The 17,369-nt window shown below is 34.1% G+C and overlaps 1 long non-coding RNA gene across 1 annotated transcript; it reads left to right on the forward strand.

Moving 5' to 3' along the window:
- The first annotated feature begins 11,665 nt into the window (after window positions 1–11,665).
- Window positions 11,666–14,177, forward strand: LOC132633115 (uncharacterized). Its single transcript, XR_009579570.1, has 2 exons — window positions 11,666–12,491; window positions 13,761–14,177. It is a non-coding gene; the product is annotated as an uncharacterized LOC132633115 (long non-coding RNA).
- Window positions 14,178–17,369: the final 3,192 nt, after the last annotated feature.

Here is a 17,369-nt window from a genome sequence, read left to right on the forward strand (position 1 = left end):
TAAACCCATTTGCATGGTAATGCCTTCTTTCCTGATGGCAAATCAACTACATCCCAAGTGTGGTTTAGTTGAAGAGCTTCAATTTCCTTGTCCATGGCTGTTTTCCATCTAGGATGAGCAGCAGCTTCTAAATAATTTTTAGGCTCAGCTAATGAAGATAAGGAGTTTAGAAACTGTTGGTTAGAGACAGTTAAGTTGGAGAGTGAGTGACTAGGAAGAAGAGGAGGAGAAGCAAAACAAGAAGTGGTAAGATTAGTGAAAAACACATTGTTGCAAACAAAATCATCCAAATAGCTAGGCCTATGTACAATTCTTCCTGATTTTGTGGTAGAACTGGGATTGGGATGGTTAGGTGGGTGTAAAATAGATGAATTGGGAATATCAGGAAGACTCAAACTTGGTGAATTAGGTGTAGGAAATGGTGAGGGTGAACTAGGAGGTGAGGGTGAATTAGGTGTAGGTAAAGGAGATGATTTGGATGGTGGAAGATTTGAGGAAACAGTGTTGTGTGGAGTGTTGAAAGAATCTTCTAAGTATGGAGAAGATGAAGAAAACAGATTATTGGTGGAAGAATGAGAAGTAGAAGAAGCAAAGGGAAATCTATCCTCATGAAAATGAACATCCCTAGAAACAAAAACTCTCTTAATTTTTAAGTCCAAAACCTTGTACCCCTTTTGATTTTGAGGATAGCCCAAAAATACACACTCTATTGCTCTAGGTTCAAACTTTCCTCTTCCTTGAGATAGTGTGGAAGCATAACACAAGCAACCAAAAATCCTTAGAGATTGATAAGAAGGCTTTCTGTTAAACAACATTTCATGTGGGGTTTTTCCTTTCAAAACTCTTGAAGGCAGCATATTGATTAAGTGTGTAGCTGTAAGTATACACTCTCCCCAGTAGGATATAGGGACTTTTGATTGAAAAAATAATGCCCTAGCAATTTCCAAAAGGTGTCTATGCTTCCTTTCCACAACTCCATTTTGTTGTGGGGTAGCAACACAACTTCTTTGGTGTAGGATACCCTGTTCAGTTAGGTATGCTGCCTCTTGTGAACCTGACCCCAACTCTAGTGCATTGTCTGATCTAATGCATTTCACTTTCCTGTTGAACTGCCTTTCTATCATGGCAAGATAACTTTTCAAAACTGGAAAAGCATTGCACTTAGTGCTAAGTAAGAATGTCCAAGTGCACCTACTAAAGTCATCTACAATAGTGAGGAAATACTTATATCCATTATAAGTAGCTTGTTTGTAAGGTCCCCAAGTGTCAATGTGAATGAGATCAAATAATCCTTTAGTTTTGATTGTACTAATAGGAAAAGGTGTCCTAGTTTGTCTGGCTTTAGGACAAACATCACATCCACAATCAGTGAAAGAGGAAGACTTAATAAAACTCAAATATTTCATTGCTGATAGTGGCAAATGCCCAAGTCTAATGTGCCAAAGGGTTACATCTGAAATAACATTAGCAAGAACAGGAAAGGAAACTGAATTGGAAACAAACTGAGAATCACTTCCTTTTGAAACTGAGACTACATTTTCTTTAGAGCAAATATTTGACTTAGAAATTGAAGGATACAGTAAGTACAATCCTTCTTTGACATTACCAAAAGCTTCTATTTTCCTCAGAAAAAGGTCCTGCAAAATACATGCACTAGGAGTGAATAAAAGGTTGCAATTGATTTGTTGACATAATCTGTTGACAGAAAGCAGATTATACTTAAAAGAAGGAACATGAAGAACATTTTTTAAAATGAGATTAGGCAAGATTGGAACACTTCCTACATGAGTAACAATCAGCTTAAAAGAATTTGGTAGACTAATACTTAATGGGACAGGTAGAGGAGTTAAACTAGAAAAATAGGTGGAATCAAAGCACATATGCTCTGATGCACCTGAATCAATGATCCAAGTGTTGGAATAAAAAACTGATAGACAAACTCCTGAATACTTAAGGATTGTACCTGCTATAGCATGAGGATCAGGGGCAGTAGAACTTGATTGCCCTATTTGTGAGTTTGATTGTCCCATTTGCATTTGCATCTGTTGAAATATGTGAGCAATTTCTGATCTCTGTTCCTTGCTGAGATGTTGGAAAGATAGATTTTCATCTGTGTTCTGATGTGTTCCCTTTTGTTCCTGTAAGTCATCACACCCAAGTGCTGCATTTCCCTTAATGGGAGTTTGATAATTTTTTCCTTTGGTGAACTCAAAATCCTCAGGGTACCCATGTAGTTTATGGCAATCATCAATCACATGCCCTATCCTTAAGCAATGAGTACAACTCACATTAGGATTGAACTTGCTCTTCCTCACTTTAGGTCTAGACTGACTGTTTCCAAACCTTTGAGGATAATTTCCATTATTCCCAAATCTTTGAAAATTATTTCCTCCTTTGTAGGATGGGTTACCTGATCTGTATGTATTTCCAGGTTTGTAATTGTTCTTTCCCTGATTTGTGACCATGAAAGAAGTGGAATCTGAGAACACATGAGTATTAGCATAGATCTCTCTTTGGTTTTCATCTTGGAGGAGTAAGGAATAAGCATGATCCATGCTAGGTAAAGGGTTTATCATTAAAATATTCCCTCTAGCATGTGCATAAACATCATTCAACCCCATTAAAAATTGAATCAGCCTCTGGTCCTCCATAGATTTGGTTAGTTTTCCTTTTCCTTCACATGTGCAGTTACAGGTGCACACTATATCAGAATTTAGAGAGTCTAATTCATCCCACAATCTTTTGAGGTTAGTAAAGTAGCTTGAGATGTCTGCATTTCCTTGTACCAAACTGCTTAGTTCCTTTTGTAGATGGTAAAGTTTAGCCCCATTTGATTTACCAAATCTACTTTGTAAACTATCCCACAATTCCTTTGCAGTTTTGGAATAGATCACACTGTCCTTGATTTCTTTTGATAGTGAGTTTAGTAGCCAGGCAGTGACCATGTCATTGCAACATGACCACTGTAAATATTCATTTGATTCCAAATCTGGCTCTTTACATGACCCATTGATAAAACCCAATTTTCTCTTTGCAGATAAAGCTATTAGAACTGAGCTTCTCCATCCTGGGAAACCTCGACCATCAAATACTGCATTGATAAGGTTCATCCCAGGTGAATCTGAAGGATGAAGATGATATGGGTGATTCATGTCAATGGTGACAGCATTTTCTCCTTCTTTGGATGCTGCAGAGGTGATGCCTGATTCAGCCATCTTAGCTGAGGTCAGAAAATGATATGTGAATTTGCAAGATTGGATCGAGCTTTCACTGCTCTGATACCATGAAAGAATTTGAAAAGATTGATGAAATTTTTTTTTTGATGAAATTTTCTGCTTCTTATTAATTAGGTATTGCTCCTATTTAATACAAAATTGTACATCCAAATAAAATAAAAAAACAACTGAAAATGGTAGCCAACTCATATTCCACTTATGCTGTCCTATTTCTATTTATCTAACATATCAAATGTGCAGCCAACTAATATCATGTGTAGCCAACTTTTACTTTGCCTTTTCAGTCAAAGTAAATTCAACGTTACTTTTACTTTGCTGAGCTTTTACTTTGCCTTTTACTTTGCCTTTTACTTTGTCATCTTTTTTCTCTTTATTGTCTCTTTCTTCCTTGCGTTAATTGACATATCCATGGCAGATGTTGTTGATGCAGAATCAACATTCTTTCCTTCAATATCAACATCCTTTCCTTCAATATTTATAGCATTGATAACATTGGAGGAGGAGGAGGGAGGGGGGAGGGAGTTGGTCATTTTTTGTAAGATTTTTTAAAAAAGATTAATTTTAATAGCATTGTTACCCTAATTAACATAGGGTGTAATTATCTCTTTAATGAAACCCACCGACACTAAAATCCCCATTTCACTCAAACCCATTCAATTTTCCATATATTGTTTTCTCTGTTTTAATAACTTGCTATTTTAAGATCATTCCCAACTCCCAAGTCCTGAGGAAAAACGGAGTTCTCCGTCTCTTATTTTTTCTTTCGGTTTCAACAATTCCTAGTTCAATCAGGAAAGTGAAAACTCTAATGCTCTATAAAATAAATCAATTAGCCCTTGAAGAAATTAAAACATATTGAAAAAATAATTCAAAGTTGTAGAAAATCAAAATTAATTAGAATTTGATATTTTAATTCATGTCTAATTAGCATTTATAATCAAATTTATATAGAAATAGATTTTCCCGTTTTGAGTTGAAGTAAGTTTCGTTCTATTATAAATAAAGGCGTTGCCATAGCTATTTTCATATGGTGAAGATTGTAGATAATTTTGAGGTTCATAAAAATTTCAAATACATATTTTTCCTTCAAAACACGATATTTTTCATCACGATGTCTTCAGAAAAGCTCTTAAACTTAAAGACCCGGGACGGCGAATAGTTTGTATTAGAAGAGGCAATGGCTTTTAGGTCACTAACCATCAAGAATGCAGTTTTCAAACTACACCATTAATAATAATCCTCTGTCTATCAATGTCGAAATCAATACAATGATCAAGGTGATTGAATACTAGAAGAAACACTCGAAGAGAGGCATCTCAGAGGACGAGTTGATGAATTTTGACAAGAATTTCTTTAAGTTATTGCAAAACTCGGAATTGTTTGATCTCGTAGTAGCTGCTGATTATCTTGCCGATAAGGAGTTGTCCAATGCGGCATGCGAACAAGTTCTTGATAAAATCACAGGGAAAACACCACAAGAAATACGTGATATTTTCAACATCAATAATGTTTACCCCTAGAGGATGAGGAGAAAATCATTAAAGAGTTAATCGCGTACTAGCTTGGGCGGTTGAGTGACTTTCTACTTTCTAGCAATGTTTTGATTTTTTATTTTTTTTGTTGAAATTGTGTAGCTATACCTTTGTGTTTTGTTCTTATATGGGGTAATTATATACAAAGAGCGTATTGTTATAAAGTTGGTTGTTACTGTTATAGATAAATTGTTGTTATAGAGAAGTAAAATATAACATTAAATTTTTTAGCATATATAGAGAAGCGTTGTTATATACGGATGTTGTTATAATAAAATTTGTATTACATATCCCATACATTATCTTCCCTTGCTGAAATTGTTTTCCTTCCCTTTTTGGGATTATATGGCAGGTTCATTAGACTAATTGTTCAGATATATTGAATTGGAAAAAAAATACAAGCACATGGAAACTTACATTACTTAAATATCATATATATATATATATATAAGTGAAAATGACATAACTCTACTACTTTAAGGCTCTATATTACAAAATATAACGATACTTTTTCTCATTTACAAAACATAACAACAAATTTACAAAATATAATAGATCTTCATCTTTCATACGTTTTTTTATTAATTTTTGTTTTTTGATTTTTTTTTCTTTTAAATTCCGCTCAAAGCTTAAAAATTCACTCAAATTTTTGTGAAATGTGTGTGTGTGAGCGAAATTTTCTATAAAGTTTTGATACACAAAATTGTGAGCAAAATTTTTAATACAGTTTTCATACACAAAATTGTGAGCGAATTTTTTTAGCCTTGAATACTGTATGAAAGTTGTATACAATGTTGTTGTAATTGTATTAATTTTCAGAAACCTAACATGAACTTTATAAACAAAAAATGTGAGCGAAATTATAATTGTTTTGGATTTACTTTTCAATGCAATGCTATTTCACTATGTTCTGTCAGGACTTGAAATTTCTCGGAAATTCTAAAGACCAAAAGAAGTATCTGTCTGCTGCAAAACAAGAAACTTTCTTGATTCATTTTTCCTAAGCAAACTAGCAAACTCATTAATTACTATTAATCTGGCGTTTAGATATAGTCTTTATTATGAAACAAATGTTTATTCAATTCAATAAAGATTTGTATTAAATGAGTTGTTTTATTAGTGTGTCCCTTTACTAATATAGTAGATAATTTGGTGCATAAAATTTAGTTTGTGCGCAGAAGATCAAATCCAGCTTGACTACACCAAGGTAAGATTGTCGTAAACCAAGATTAAGTATAATTTATTAAACAAACATATACTTTTAATCTTGATATAATTATTTTGAGCAATATATATTATTTTTATGACCAACGTGATGGTTCCTATTTCATTTTCTTTTTCCAAGCCCTTCTTAGAAAGCACTCACTGAGTTACCTATGGAATCTCAAATCTCTCTCGACGCCTAGAATTCTTTATGTGTCTAGGTCGATTAGAGGTTCACCTTCCTTCTCTCCCACCTTTAAGCCTTCTGAACCCCTGAAAAAAGAAAGAAAGTTGAAAACAAAAAAGAAAGAAGAGAAATTGGGCCATCTTTCCCGAGAGAGGCCGCCTTCTCTCACGCAAGTTGTCTTCTACTTGTAATCGACTACTCTACGCAGAGCTTCCCTCTTTTCTTGGATCCGCTCGCTCGTATACGCTCCGACCAACAAGTAATAATTGTTGTTTTGATATCTTAAAGGGTAAGATTCATTAAGAATCAACAGATCTAGTTCATTGATTGTTTATACGGATTTTCGAATCATTTTGCAAATTTCCCAAATAAAGTTTTGCTCTTTTTAACACCAATAAAAACAGTGACTCGTTTTAGGTTAAACATTTGATGTCTTCCCTCGGAAAAAAGAACAAAACAAATTAAGGGCGTGAGAAACGACAACAGAGCAGGGGAACACAACAACACATTAGTGCGTATGGAAGTGCACGATGATATGGTTGGGGATATCATCTCCCGCTTGTCCTTGAAGTTTGCAGTTCAATGTAAAGTTGTATGTAAGTATTTTAATAGTCATTTTTTATCCTATTTCCCAAACTTTGCTCCAACGTGAAATGGATTGTTCTACACAACTCATCTATATATCAAATGGTTTATTCAGAGAATTCCACAAACTCTCCTTAAACCCTATCTCAACCACTCACTATCGGACGACTTTACCCTATGACGTTGAAGTTTTGGCTTCATGCAAGGGTCAGATTCTCTTTGACTTTGATGAAATTAAGGTTTACTGTGTTTCTCCCTCTTTGGAATAACAAAGTATTTCTTGAAAAAATATGAGTTAATATTCTTTTACATAATTTCAAAGGCTTTCATAATAAACATTAAAAATATTTTTTCTGTATAAACAATTCTAATAGTAAAACGTGGAGATAATATCTCAGATGGTCACTCAACTATGGGTGTCTCACTCAGAAAGTCACTCAACTTTATTTTCTAACTAGAAAATCACTCAACTATGGGTGTTTCACTTAGAAAGTTACTCAACTTTATTTTTTAACTAGAAAGTCACTCGACTATGGTGTTTCACATATAAAGTCACTCAACCTATTTAAGTGATTTTTAAATTACATTTTGATGATTTTTATTTAAACCAAATTTGTAGGAAATAAACAAATACCCATTTTAATTATTTTATTGAGCCGCCCTCAAAAAATATATTGACTTAGACCTTTTATTTTACCCTCATTTCCTCCTAAATCATCCTACAAAATTATAATGGTTCCTCCTCTCACTCTCTCGATTTAGGGGGCTACTAAATCTATATGAAACTGAGAGAAACAAGGGTCGGATTCCTTTTAAAAATAAAGAAAATGAACAAGGATCAGATTATTTGATTGAATTAAACCTTACACAATCAGAATAAATGGTACCGTAAGAAAATGATAAATTGAACTATGTCCTGTGAATTAAATTGAATAGCGACGTCTTTTGGATTGCTCAAGAGAAACCTTGGTGCAACTAGGCAACTAACTCGATAAAATTGTTAGTTTTCATCATTGTAATTTTGTATGATAATTTAGGAGGGAATGAGGGTAAAATAAAAGGTCTAGATCCATATTTTTAGTGGGTCGGGTTAAGTGGGCTGGTCAATAAAATAATTAAAATGAGTATTTGTTTATTTCTTATAATTTTGGCTCAAAATAAAAATCATCAAAATGTGATTAAAAAAATTACTTAAATAGGTTGAGTGACTTTGTATGTGAAATACGAGTAGTTGAGTGACTTTCTGTTTAGAAAATAAAGTTGAGAAACTTTTTTGAAACACTCATAGTTGAGCGATTTTTTGGGCAAAAAATAAATTTGAGTGACTTTCTGAGTAAAACACCCATATTTGAGTAACTTGAGATATTATCTCATAAAACATGACATGACCAAACACAATTTTTTTTTTTTTTTTTGCGCTTTCCTGAAAAGCTGTTTTAGTAAAAGTGCTTCTAAAAAACAGTTTTTGATAGCTTCGCTAAATAGTCATTTAATTTCAAAAAGAAAATAAATACCCTACTCTAAAAATAACCCGAACGCTTAGCAAAGCCCGAACCAACCTTTCCACCCCGCCCCCCGCCCTCGCCCCAAAAAAAAAAAAAAGAAAAAAAAAAGACACCACTTACAGACAGTCAATAGTTTTATATGAAGGGATGGGACTGGTGAATGAAAACTTTCTTTTTCTGCTGTTATTATCACTTATATATATTCCTACTTTTTAGATGGTCAAACATCTGCTTCATTTTTTTTTTTTTTACGTGAGGGATCTCAAGTAGTGGGTATGTTCTTTTTCTTCCCTCTTTTATTTACATAATAATTTCTCAAGATAAATTTCTATGTTCTTCTTCTTTACCTTCTGAAAGCACATTGTGACTGTCCGTATACAAAGGGAATTTGGCATGTGTTTTTGGAAGTTCAGAAGCATTTATTCAAAGAAAAGAAATTTTGACTTTTGAACCAATCGAAACTTATTAAGTAACCAATTTTGTGATATCAAAATTAGTTTTGCAATTTTAGATTCTAATCTTTGAGAACAACGATAGTAGTAGCAGTTTCTCACAGGACAACACAAATTTAGGCTTTCATTCCCATCAGAATATGTTCTCTTTTATTACCAATAAAAACAATGATTCGTTGATGTCTTCCTTTGCAGACTCAAAAATAAAAATAAAAAGAATGAAACGAGTTAAGGGCATGGGAAACAGCAACATAGCAGAGGAAAGCAACGCTATAAATCTGTGAGTGTGAAACTGCAGGATGATTTAATAGTTGGGGAGATCATCTCCCGCTTGCCTTTGAAGCTTGCAGTTCAATGTGATAGGTCTTTTGAGCATTTTAATATTATTTAATTGACAAGTTAAAGTGTCTCATTTTCCTCCTTTGATCATGTCATTCACGTTGGTAGCATTAAGAGGTATTGAATGGTATGTTCTGTTGCTGCATTCACATTCTAATCGTTTTTTGTTTGTGGCCATTAAAAAGCAATGAATGGTCTGTTTCTTACCCTCGCGTTCTGGTGGAAAAATGAGGTCATAAGTTTATTTGTAACTCATTTCTCCATTATCACATTAACTCAATATTCATGCATATTCTTCTTGTAACCTCTAAATAATAATTCTTCCATTTATCTAACTCCTTTACTATCCTATTCATATCAAATTAATTCAAGGATGATTTTTCTAGCTATAAATAGTTAGTCATCCTTAACTTGTGGGGGCAGAGAAAAATATATACTTTGGAGAGTTCTTGAAAAGTGAGGAAAATAAAGAGAGTTTATTAGTTGAAGGAAGGTGTTCTTCTTTTTTGTGGAGCTTTGGACTCAACATCTTGTCCAGAGTTTGTTGAGTTGTACGACGTGATCGGGCTGTTGTATCCTGGAGGGGACAAGTCAGAAAGATTACTGCTGGACCGGTAGATTTGCTGCAGTGGGCTTGAAGAGCGAGATATCCGCGCCTCAGCCGAAGATATTTTTATTTCTTCATTTTATTTTTCATTGTAATTGTAATTTCATTGTATTATCACCAACAATTTTAAGGAGAATTCAAATGGCTACAATTGAAAAATCTGTGGATGTCAAAGTAGGAGATCTTAACAAGCCATTTCGGTTCAACGGTATTCATTTTAAGAGATGGAAGGGTAAAGTACTTTTCTACTTAAGTCTTCTCAATGTTTCATACAAGTGTCGGTATTATTTACTTAATTGTCTATCAGATAATTTTTATGATTATTATGATAGAACTTACTCTACCGCAAAGAAAATTTGGAAAGCGTTGCAGAGTAAATATGATACCGAGGAGGCTGGAGCGAAAAAATATGCTGCTAGTAGATTTTTCGTTTCCAAATGGTGGACAACAAATCAGTGGTAGACCAAGCCCAAGATTTTATAATAATCGTTGGAGAGCTCAGGTCCGAGGAGATAAAAATTGGAGATAATCTTATTGTTTGTGGCATAATAGATAAACTTCCACTTTCATGGAAGGAATTTCAAAAAACTATGCGCCACAAACAAAAGGAAACCTCTCTTGAGACGTTGATTATGCGAATCCGCATGGAAGAAGAGGCAAGGGGCCAAGATGCACTTTTGCAAACTGAAGAAAGCAACTTACAACCCGTCACAAACAAGGTAAATTTAATTACTTCAAATAATGCTGCTCCTAATGCTAACAAAAATACCTCTATAAAGCCTAAGAAGAAAATATTCAAGAAACATAATGGTAGACCTCCCAATAAAAATAATGGTGGTAACAACCAAGTACAAAATCAACAAGCACAAAATGGAGGACCATGCTTTGTTTGTGGCAAGAGTGGACATATTGCTCGATTTTGCAAGTTTCGGAAACGTGATCTTACACCACAGGCGAACGTTAACGAAGAGCCACTTGTGGCGGTGATAACAGACATAAATATGGTTGAAAATGTTGATGAATGGTGAGTTGATTCTGGTGCAAACCGTCATGTCTGCTATGACAAAGATTGGTTCAAAGTGTATACTCCATTTGAGGAGCCCAAAACCATCATGCTTGGTGATTCTCACACTACTCAAGTGCTTGGAAAGGGAGATGTCGAGTTGAGCTTTACCTCAGGAAGGGTGTTAACTTTAAAAGATGTACTTTATACTCCTTCCATGAGGAAAAAATTGATGTCTAGTTTTCTTCTTAATAAAGCAGGCTTCAAACAAATTATTGAGTCTAATCAATATGTAATAGTGAAAAAAAGGTATTTTTGTGGGAAAGGGGTATGCTTGTGATGGGATGTTTAAGTTGAATGTTGAGATGAATAAAGTTACTAATTCTGTTTACATGCATTCTTCCACTAATTTTTGGCATGCTCGTTTGTGTTGTTGACACCCAATTTCGTCCCTCCTTTATTCCTATTTATTTCTGCGGGATTCTAAATTTATTGACCAGCTAAACACTTCATTTTCACTATTATTTTTATTACTACTACTATTAATATCGTTACTTTTATTTTCACTATTTTACCGTCAACATTACTAATTTTTATAGCTCGTCATCATTTTATTTTCGGATTTTGTACTCGTTAAATTAATTATACTGTATTAAATCCTTACTTTCCACATATTAATTACTAATTGTTTTCACATAGTGCATTATACAAATTAATCACTAAGAAGCCCAAAGAGAATTAATTAAAGGAAGAAATTGGTCCCAAAATCAGACCCAAATTCATGTTAAATCCAACCCAAGCGGGTAGCCCATTTCAAATTGAAAGAACAAATCAGATCAGCCCACACCCGAAACCCCTTTCATCCAATCCGCAGCCCATTACCCATCATTCACTACTCTTTCACCCGTCCAGCCCATATCTCCTACCCGGACCAGCCCACTATTTCTAACCCGACCCGGCCCATTTATATTTTAAATCAGTTGAAACCTAATTGTTTCAACCTAGCGCCGCACAGCTTCACCACAGATCTCTCCCTTTCCCTTCTTTGTCATCTTCTCCTTTCCCTTCCATTTTTGACAACTGCTCCACCCCCTTTCAACCATGGCAGATCCGTACCCTCCATTTTTGTGCAATACGCACAGCGCGTACTCCCCTCTCTTTCCTCCTCTCTGTCTTCTTCAACAAACTCGGCAAAACCACATAACTCTTTTGCAAAAAAAAAAAGGCCATGCATGGCCATTTGAGGAAAAGGAGTTAATGGCCGGTCCTTTCCCCTCAGAATTTCAACGATTGAGGGTTGGATTTTGTTTTCTTTCGCTGTTCTCTGTTTGCGATCGGCAACAACTTTAAATGTTTTCGTCCGTTTGTGAAGGAAAACCTTTGCTTTATCAGCTCTTTGGTACAAGTTTTAAAGGGATTTTTGTCCCTATCTTCTTGGTCTCTGATTAAGGTCAGAACGAGCCTCCTAATGTTCTGATTTTGGGGGAAATGAATTTGATTTCAAATCCCTCCCATTTTCGAACCGGGAAAAACCCTAGTCATATTTTACTGTAAAATGGTCTTATGTCCTCAGCCGAAACGGGGGGTTTTTTTGGAGAGTCGCCTGAATCCCTTCTAAATTTTTACACTTCTCACTATACCCGGAAAAATATTCTTTTGGAGAGGATTACTGATTTTTGAAATTGTTTGAGAAAAACAGAGTTTCCTTTTTTTTCAACAAGAATATACTGTTTCGATTGATATCAAAATTTTCGATTCGAAAAACTTTTTTTTCGAGTTCGGGTTCGTCGTGTTCGAGCATCGATCCGTGACTCCCACACCCAGTTCACTGTACCACAAAAGGTAATATCAATCTCCTGTTTAGTTTCTTTTGCCCAACAATGTTATGTTGAAATCATGCTTAGGCTTGAAGTTGTATACGGTATGCTCATAAAATTCTGATGAACAATGTGTTATTTGAATAAAGCCATTTTCCTTATTCCCTCGTTCCATTTAGTTCTGTTCCAATCTAGTACTTAGCATTTTATCTGGTTTTCAGTTCTGTGGCTGCTTAATATCTTCAATCAATTTCTTAACTCTGCGTTTCTGTTTTATTTAGAGTTCAACATGGCTTAGTTGATTTTGTAAGTGTCGTAGCTTTACTTTGTTTTGGCCTGTGAGTTGTGAAGTATAAATCGCTTACGATTTTAGTGCTCTTTATCTGTTCAAAATGATTTAGTGTGGGCTGTTAGATTATATGGTTTAGCCTTCAAACGTGTAGATGTTTAGTTTCATATTCCTGTTTTCATTTGAATCTGTCCTCGTCTTCAGTTGAAAAGTCAGTCCTTCTCTTCAGTTGATGGAACATGAAATCTGAACTTGTTCTGTGGTCGTCCATATTAACCCATCATATGTTTAAGAATTGAAAGAAGAGTTCTGATGCTTGCTAAGGTATTGATAGATTCTTAAGATTCTGGTCCAAATGTCATAACGTGGCTCCTACGTTGATGTCTAGCTACTGTGGTTCTGTTTCCTATTAACATAGTCTTCGAACTTGTTTACTCTAGTTTTGAAACTAACGACGATCTTGTTATGAGAAAGATTAGCCAAATGAGTAGTCCCTTTTAATCCGGCATCGTAGTTTTATTTGGAGATGATATGTATGATGTCACGTGTTTTGTTGCAGATCTGTAAAACATGAATACAAGTGGTATGAAAAGTCTTATTTTGATAGAATCCGATATAGAACCATCACTTAAACTAGTTGTTGAAATCAAATGTGCATGATAAGTCATTTTTTAGTCCAAGGCATGTGTGATTGAAGCTTTTGGGTCTTATATGAACCTGTCTAAACCCTTAAGATCTTTTTTAACTCTAAAAGTGTCACTGTCCTATAGTCGAAAGTTCTACTGCATGATTAAGCCTGCTGCTACAATCTGCCATGTTTCTACTGCAGTTTTGGGCTTGAATACAGATGCTCTTTTGTCGCACTTTGAGTTTTCTTTTATTGTTGCTTCACTCTTGAGTTTCTAAGAGCTGCTGTCTTGATGCTTCATTTTGTTGCTGTGTTTTCATTGAACTTTATGCTAATTTTTATCTTTTTCTTTACATGTAAACATCGGAGAAAAATAGAGTCCTAATTCGGGACTCATCATCTTCCGCATTCGGTGTTGGGCCAAAGCCCAATGAAATTTTCTCCTCGAGTCAACCTCAACCCGCGACATATAAAAGAAAATTCTTGGGCTAAGCCCACGTAGCAAAGAGCCGATTGCAACAGCCTTCAAATGGGCTAGGCCCATCTACTTTCTCTACTCTATTCCTTTTGTATATTTGACTTGTATGGATTGACTAACACTTTATCTTATTCTTGTTCTTTCTTAGCTTAGATGAATCCTAGCAGGGTTTGTAGGAATTCTAGCTTGGAAAATTAAGTAGGTTTGTTTAAGACCTAGAATGAGTTTAAATGTTGATATCTATAACATTTTGGGCTACACGAATGATTTCCCAAAAGGATGCCAAGAGAAAATAATAACTATACTTTCCAAACAAGTCATGTTGATTTCAAAAAATATTTTAAAATAATGAAGACTTGAATCATTCCTTTTTATACATTAAAATCCTCTCTCCGATTTCCGACGATTTCGTTATATTTTAATAACGTAAAACTTTAAAACTTTATCGATATTTATCTTACAATGATTCTTTAATTTGTTAGTCGGTATAACTTATTTTCTTCAAGTATTTACAAAACGTTATACATCCCGCATTTTCCTAGTTTATTTACAACTAAACCTTTTTATGCAAATCATTATTTTCTACCAGTTTTACTTTAAATGGTATTCTTATACATCTATCCATAACTTTAGCAATACTTATAAAGATATTTTCTTAAATATTATAAAAATATTAAATCTACATTCTTAGCCTAATTAAATTTTAGTCCGGTCGGTTAACCATTATTAATGAAATTTAGAGGATGCCTAATACCTTCCCTCTAGGTTAGTTGAACCCGTATCTAGAATCATTCGGTTTCGTAGACTTTAAAATAAAATCAACTTTAGATAATTACTTTAATTAACTTTAGGTGTCCTAATTCACCATAAATAATTAGGTGGCGACTCCTAACTTTAAATAATCCCGGAATTACCGGAATGTTATAAACTATTTTGACCCTGGTTAAAATAGGGTATAACATGTGTCATATTAATAATCGTTATGTGGGAATCATGAGTAGTTTAGGATTAATCCCAATGATTAAAAAGGATTTTGAAAAATGTGAAGCTTGTAGTAAAGCCAAAATCACAAAAAAGCCTCATTTTCAAGTTGAAAGAAAAACTGAATTATTAGAGTTAATTCATACTGATATTTGTGAACTTGGAGGAATTTTAACTCGTGGAGGAAATAGATATTTTATCACTTTTATTGATGACTTTTCTAAGTATACATATGTTTTCTTGATGAAAAATAAAAGTGATGCTTTTGAAAATTTTAAAATTTATCTCCGTGAAGTTGAAAACCAGTTTGGAAGAAAAATAAAAAGAATTAGAAGTGATAGAGGCCGTGAATACGAGTCTAATGAGTTTAATTCTTTTGTTAGATCATTGGGAATAATTCATGAAACTACTCCACCTTATTCTCCTGCATCTAATGGTGTAGCGGAGAGAAAAAAATAGAACTTTAGTTGAGTTGACAAATGTCATGCTTATTGAGTCTAGTGCACCTCTAAATTTTTGGGGTGAAGCTATTTTAACTGCTTGTTATGTGTTGAATCGTGTGCCTCATAAAAAGACTAAATTAACACCATTTGAGTTGTGGAAATGTCACAAGCCAAATTTGGGATATAAAAAATAAAAAAAAAAAAAAAAAAAAATTGGGGTTATCTAGCTTATGTAAGGCTAATGGATCCCAAAATAAGTAAATTGGGTAAAAAAGTTACTACTTGTGTTTTTCTTGGTTATGCTTTAAATAGTACAGCCTATAGATTTTTTAGTCTTGAAGATAATATAATAATAGAATCAGGAGATGCTATTTTTCATGAAAATAAATTTTCATTTGATTCTAAAAATAGTGGGGGTCATAGGACTAACGAAAATATTTTATCACTACCTAGTTCTTCTACTTCTGTTTTGAAAAATAAAGAAAGTGATGATTTTGAGTTAAGAAGAAGTAAAAGAGCTAGAGTAGAAAAAGATTTTGGTCCTGATTTTTATGTTTTTAATGTTGGAAATGACCCTCTCAATTTACAAGAAGCTTTATCTTCACATGATGCTATTTTTTGGAAAGAAGCTGTAAATGATGAAATGGAATCACTTATTTCCAATAAAACTTGGAAGTTAGTTGATTTACCACCGGGTTGTAAAACAATTGGGTGTAAATGGGTCCTTAGAAAAAAGTTAAAACCGGATGGCTCTGTTGATAAATATAAGGCTAGACTAGTTGCTAAAGGTTTTAAACAACTAGAAGGCCTAGAATTTTTTGATACTTTTTCTCCGATAACTAGAATTACATCCATAAGGCTTTTAATTGCTATTGCTGCAATTTTTGATTTGCATATTCACCAAATGGATGTAAAAACTGCTTTTTTAAATGGGACCTAAATGAGGAAATTTATATGGAACAACCCGAAGGTTTTGTTGAAGCAGGCCAAGAAAGCAAAGTGTGTAAACTTACTAAATCCCTATATGGCTTGAAACAGGCACCAAAGCAATGGCATGAGAAATTTGATTCCTGCATGATTGAAAATGGTTTTAAAACAAACGAATGTGATAAGTGCATCTATCATAAGTCTTGAAATAATTCACATGTTATTGTTTGTCTCTATGTTGATGATTTATTGATCTTTGGCTCTAACATGAATGGTATTGGTGAAACTAAAAATATTCTTAGAAGCCATTTTGACATGAAAGATCTTGGGGAGGCAAACTTAATTCGTGGAATAAAAATTACTAAAACATGTGATAGAATATTCCTTGACCAGTCACATTATGTTGAGAAAATCTTGAAACAATATAACTTTCTTGATTGCAAGCATGTTGTAACTCCTTTTGATTCAAGTGTTCACTTGTTTTTCCTGTTTAAAGTGAAAATGATGTGATAAAGCAAAAGGAATATGCTAGCTTAATTGGAAGTTTGAGATATGTGACTGATTGCACTAGGCCTGATATTGCGTATGCAGTTGGAGTACTTAGCAGGTTTACAAGCAAGTCAAGTAGTGAACATTGGCATGCCATAACGAGAGTTATGAAATATTTAGTTGGTACAAAAACCTATGGCTTGTTTTATAAAAAATATCCTGCAGTACTTGAAGGCTTTTCTGATGCACATTGGAACACTTTATCTGGTGATTCCTGTTCTACCACTGGTTATATTTTTTCGTTGGCAGGTGGTGCTATTTGTTGGAAATCAAAAAAGCAAATTATTATTGCTAACTCTACCATGGAGGCTGAACTAATTGCTTTAGCTTCAGCTAGTGAAGAAGCGAATTGGTTAAGAGATTTATTGTTTCAAACTCCTTATTTTGAAAAATCAATTCCTCCTATTTTAATTGATTGTGATAGCACTGCTGCGATTGGTAGAGTTCAAAACCGTTATTATAACGGTAAATCCAGACCTATAAGGAGAAAACACAGTACTGTGAGATCATATTTGACAAGTGGTACCATTAACGTTGATTACGTTAAATCTTGTGATAATCTTGCAGATCCACTAACCAAGGCCTTGGCAAGAGAAAAGGTCTGGAGC

This window comes from Lycium barbarum, chromosome 3, assembly GCF_019175385.1.
Source record: "Lycium barbarum isolate Lr01 chromosome 3, ASM1917538v2, whole genome shotgun sequence".
NCBI lineage: Eukaryota > Viridiplantae > Streptophyta > Magnoliopsida > Solanales > Solanaceae > Lycium > Lycium barbarum.